We start from the raw sequence: 6,362 nt of genomic DNA, 5'->3' as shown, positions 1-6,362 counted from the left end.
GCTCCTCCGCAGCATAATCGAAGCATCGATCCCACTCGCACTCGCATTGTGGTGAAAAGCTCTGCGGACGAAGGATAGCATCCTGCGCAGGCCCGAGAATCCGGACGGGCTGTGCCGGAATGTCCTCGTCGGTCACATTGGTCGAGGGTGGATGGCAACAGTAGCAAGCGGCATCTTGGGGGCCGGAGTTGGGGCTTCAGAGCCACCTGGCCGGGTTGGACCAATCAGAGGCCAGGACTCGGATTCCTCCTGCCTCCCATGCACATAGGTGGGCCCCATGGACTCCCTGGGTTGGCATGCGAATCTCAGTCGTGCGTGAAATGCTATTAAAACGTTGCCAGGCCATTTTCTATTGTTTTTCCACAGACTCAGAGACATTTTCCCGTATATATAGAAATGTCAGCCATTTTGGAAAATATTCTCTGTCTGCCGTGTGTGTGTGGGAGGCTCGAAAATAGCTACAAGCTTAAAAGTTTGGAAAATGCCACCATTTAGGAATGAACATCTACAATATACTTGTTTTATTCCCATAAATTAGGCTATTTTGATCGATGCGAATTTTACGTGCACGTTTTTTTAAGTTTGCCAAAATTTCGTGAAGTTAATATAATTCCAATCTAATGGATTCTCATTTATTTATAAAATTGTATTTTACAAAAAATGTTAGTCACTTGAACTAATAGATTTTAGTCTGCAGCTTCTGTACCTCCATTAATTTCAGTAATAATAATTTGTTGAAATAAATATATATAATAGATGACCAAGCTATACACCTGAGGATTATTATTAGTTAATGGAAATATAAATATATACTTACTAGGGTTAATATTTTATCTCATATATACTTTGCATATATTTTTGTTAGACAAAATAACTTCGTTGACAAATGTTTAATTTGGCCAATGCATTTTTTTACTTATACATATCTTATCTAAATAATTCATTATTAAAATGATTTCTTTAAAATAATATATAATAAGTTAATAGAAAATGTTATAAATCATATACGTAAGCCAATGCCAATTTTTCACATACACAAAATCTAAAAAAAATATTATATATAAATATTGTATTGCTTCTTTATAATAATACTTTATAACAATTTAATATACTGTAGTTTTTTCGAAAAAATATAATTCTTTATGCAATATTTTTTGTGAATTTATAAATAGAATTATTATATCAAATTTAATGCTCATCTCTATATGCTCATATCTAAATTTATATAAAACAAGAAAGGAAGCTAACTTCGGCACGCCGAATTTTATATACCCTTGCAGATAGAAATTCTATGACTAGGAATCCATACCATATAAATTATATATATTTGTGTTAAAAAACAATGAAGTAATACCTGCTTTCATTTCATTCACCTATACATATTATATTTGCAGCTTTTCGTTCACAGATTTCCATTTTTCTTCTACATCAAACAATAGTTTGTATGGCACCTATATGATATAGTCGTCCGATTTTCATAAAATTTTACACAAAATTGTAGAATAATATGAAACGGCCATATCTCAAATTTGATGAAAATCTGTTGAAAACTGAAAAAGTTATAATTTTTAATTGTATTAATTTCTCGATCGTTCCTATGGGAGCTATATGATATAGTAGTCCGATTTTCATAAAATTTTATACTAAATTGTAGAGTATAGTAAAATGGCTATATCTTAAATTTAATCCAATTCTATTGAAAACTGAAAATGTTAAAACTTTTTTTGTAAAAATTTTCCGATCATTCCTATGGCAGCTATATGATATAGTCATCCGATCCGGCCCGTTCCGACATATATACGAGTGAGAGTATATAGAAGGCTAACTACAAAGTTTCATTCAGATAGCTTCAAAACTGAGAGACTAGTTTGCGTAGAAACGGACAGACGGACAGACGGACAGACGGACAGACGGACAGACGGACAGACGGACAGACGGACAGAAGGACAGACGGACAGACGGACAGACGGACAGACGGACATGGCTAGATCGACTCGGCTGTTGATCCTGATCAAGAATATATATACTTTATATGGTCGGAGGTGCCTCCTTCACTGCGTTGCAAACTTCTGACTGAAATTATAATACCCTGCAAGGGTATAAATATATTTGTAATATAGTTCTCCACTCATTTTTTCTTTGTTTTAGATTAGTTGCCTTTAATTAAATATATTTTAATATATTTAATATTTCTTTTGTCTAATCTTTCCTTCGTCTAATCTGACCCCTTCGTTTTCAATATTATTTCAAAACAAAGAATATTTTGAAGAACTTTTCAAACAAATATTATTAGGAAGTACATTTTCTTAAACTAATTGACTAATATTATAAACCCCCAAAAAGTGTCCTTGAAACTTACAACAATATTAAGTTACTATTTGTCAAATATGTATTTACACCTCTTTCTCTTAATTTCCCTTCCAAACTGTCCACTTAAAGTAGCCAATAATCTTGGTCAACAGTGTGAGAAACTGCCTCGATTCTCAGCCAATTCATAATACTGAAAAAAAAGAAACCCATGGCTCCCATGATCCCAGCTTCCGGTCCAAGCAACCCACCATTATGGGACTTCCCCTCAGATGGCACAGCGACGTTGCTAATACGACGCGTTGGTCTAACCCTCATAAGCATAAAGCAAACAGCCAAACCATTGCAACTCAGCCAAAAGCTATAATAAAGTTGCGGAAGTAAACAGCAAAGCAAAATAAACAAGAAGCACAGGACGAACAGAACACAAAAAAACCCAAGCTGGGAAATGAAATGAAAAGCATCCAAACGGCCGCAAAGGATTTTCGCATTCTGAAAGGATACACAGGATACAGGCAGACATTGGGGCAGACATTTTCGCAGACAAGACGGCGGCACAACAAAACCAACAGCAGCCACCACAACACACTCAAGAGAACGATATTAAATTTCGCAAAAATGTGCCGATCCACATAGCGTTTTACTATTTAAACAAAGCGATTAAGGGGATGCACGGACAGTGTCTAAAAGCAGCCTCCGCATTGATTGACGTAAATGAAGAATAATCGAATTGCGCCCATAAAACTCTAAACTAAGTGGCGGCGTTGTCAGGCGGCAAGAGTGTCGAGTGTCAAGCAGAGCACCACAGTGCACAGTGGGACTATATGATGTTCTCTACAGGGATTTTAGCTGAGATGATTTTTATTCCCTTGCAGGGTATCATATTAGTTATAAGCTTAAAATGCAGTGAAGAACTCATTGTCTACCCTATAAGTCATATATATTCTTGATCAGCATCAAAATCTAAATCGATCTAGCTATGTCCGGCTATAATTTATTTTTTTTCATAATTTTAAAAATTTATAAGGGGTGTTACATCGTTAAAATTGCCAAAAATTTTGTCAAAAAATTGAAATTTTGTAACTTGGTAAGCTAAATATGCAGATTTATTAACCTATAAATAACTAGCTTAGGAAAGCTTTCCGAATTGAAAATAATGCATTTTTGGCTTAGTTATGATATTTTAAAAACTTTGATTTATCATAAAAATGATCATATTCAAATATCGATTTAATATACCTAAAATAATAATATTTTAAATCTTTTTGGATGTATATTTCGATTTTCAATCAAATACTAAAACAATAATGAATATAACATTGGAGAAAACTCTACAAAAAATGTAACTGAAAGAAATTTGTATATTGTATCATTAAGAAATATAAAATGCATAGAACATCCTTGCTCCTAATGGTATAAATTTTGTTTTTTACTAATACATTTTCTTTATTTTCCCGTAGCACCCACTGTGTCAAAATCAGTGGACGCAGCATTTCGCTCGCACTCATAAATCGTCAGCGAAAAAGTGTCAAACTTAAGTTGACAGTCGCCTCCCCGGCTGAAGTCAGAGTCCCTGCCTGATCCTGGATTTCGAGAATAAATGTCCTGGCTTTCACTCCCCATCGCACGTCAGCGGTAATTAGTGCAGCTTCGGCCGAAAGTCGTCTTCAATTTCATTGCGCCAGCGTAATCATCATTATCCTGTTGGGCCTGTTGTATCGTCCCTCAAGCCGTATCCCGTTGTCCTTGCCTTTTGCACTAATTACAAAATAACTTTTACAGCATTTTGCCCTGGCTGTGTCATCTTTGTGCTACTTTTTTCGGGGGATTCCCCGTGGTGTCTATGATGTATGGCTTTTCGTTGGATGATTTACGAGTGAATTGTGGAAGGAGTAGCTAAGGATAACTGTCAGCGAAGGGTTTCCCAGTGGTTTTAATTACCAGCTAGAAAATGTGACGACTTTAAAAGCGAATAAAATTCAACTCGGAATCCGTAAAAAGTAGGAAAATAAGGATTTTCCCAGGACGATTGAGGGCGGGAAATTGATGAGCTTCTGTTGATCCAGCAGACTCATGCTGTCAATCCACATGTCCTCCCACTCAATCACAAAACTAAACGCTGTGCTCGTCGATAAGCGTGCCACATAGCCACAGAGTAAGAGTAATAAACCGAATGCCAGGGAGGAGGTCAAAGGTCGGGGGTGCTGCCAGTTGAGGGTGTCTCTGGCTCAAAGCGATTCCTGAGATTTAATATTTATTTTTGTTTGTGTGCAAATAGCTGGAAGCAACACAGATATGAAAGAAATCCTCGGACAGAAAATGGGGAAATAAAAGTAACTGAGGAACTCTGATCAATTAATTTTACTTTAATCTGTAGAATTTTCATGAATTACTCAATATTACTATGTGTATTTTTATGTTTCTAAGTCACATCTAATACAAATATTTTTCAAACCAAAATTTTGGTATACAAATAGTTTTTAAGAATAGCTTTCCGGTTCATAATTAGCATATGCCTTCACTTAGGGCTTAACTCTTTGTCTGCTCTATGGTAACAATGAAATCCATTAGGGTCATAGACAGAATATTTATTCATTTGAAACCCATTTTTCCTTCGCTTGCCACACAACAATGAGAGCAAAACACAAAAGGCGAAGCGCGTCAGTCAGTGCAACTTTATTTCAGGCTAGAATGCACAGGACCCACTCACGCAAGGCTCTCGGAAACTTCCTTTTTTCCTAAATGCACTCAAAAAAAATGGCTAAAAACAACTACTTTTGCAGAAGTTTAATGTAGAATTCTTAAGATGACCTTAATAATGTACTTCAAATAATCTGTTTCATTTGGTAATTTAAGCATTTAACAAAGAAATACTAACTAAAAACTATTACAGAGCTACCTCAAGGGTTCAAACTTTTTTTTTTTTAAATAATAACTAGAAATATAGTAACTTTTTAGACTTATTTTTTCTATCAGTGTAAGGACGCCGTGGGACAGGCGGTATACCGGAAACAAATGCTTTTGTCGCCTGGAGTGTGCCGCTCATTGTTGGCGCTTTCGTTTTTTGTGTTTTACCCTTAAAATGCATAAAATATATAAATGTGACTCTGAGGCACGAGAATGTCTTGATTAATGTTGGCGTACGTTGGCTTTTACCCCTACCAAGCCGGCACAACAAGGGTGACCAAAGAATGGGCAATAAAAATGTTGTCACACATCATTTAGCAACAGCGGGCAGTCCAAGTCAGAAATTTCGAAGCTTTAAATAAGTATTACAAAAATTATTATAAATTTTAAAACATTTCATTTCGCCAGTGGACACCTGATACTCTTGTGTTCTTCCCCTATTTAACTCCAGACGTTGCCATTGCCTGCCAGGCATCATAATGAATCTAATCACTTACGCTCGAGTGCATCAATTATGCTGCCATCAAGCTTCAGGAGGAGGAGGAGGAGGTGGAGAGAAGGGGCTCATCCTGTGAACGGTCTGACAAAATGACTTTGCGCCGGATTCCACTCACTCCGGCGGAGTGACAGGCGTGGACGTGGCTTCATGGTGCTTCCCAAAAATGCGATGAAACGACGTCGTGCCCATTGTTAACAGTGGAAATTTGTTTGCAGCGTCATCGCAACAACAAGCTCGTCAAGTTGATAACTTTATGATGCTGAAAAGGGAAAAATACATACATACATATGTATTTATGTATATATTTATGCAACCCCAAAACTGGCCATGGAAAATGTGCAAATCTCAGCATAACCGGGGTGGTAATATTAAAAAAGTTTATAACATAAAAAGAGTCAGTGAAGCAGTGGAAATATTATTAGAAAACTATAGAAAATCTAGAAAATATTTTACAGGGAATTTAAGCTCTAGCTCAGATTTTATTCAAATCTTTAAGAAATATATTAAAGATAAATCCCTTACCTTTAATTCAGCTTCCTTCTATACTTAAAGTTCCTTTTGTCCCCCTTGGTCAGCTGTGTGAATAAACCGCAAAATGTGTTTTGACTTCATTAGAAAAATATTAAATTTCCGGCCCTTCGCACAGAGT

The sequence above is a fragment of the Drosophila serrata genome, unplaced genomic scaffold, assembly GCF_035046125.1.
Source record: "Drosophila serrata isolate PLE 108 unplaced genomic scaffold, ASM3504612v1 contig_275, whole genome shotgun sequence".
Lineage (NCBI taxonomy): Eukaryota > Metazoa > Arthropoda > Insecta > Diptera > Drosophilidae > Drosophila > Drosophila serrata.
This window is presented reverse-complemented; position numbering follows the sequence as displayed.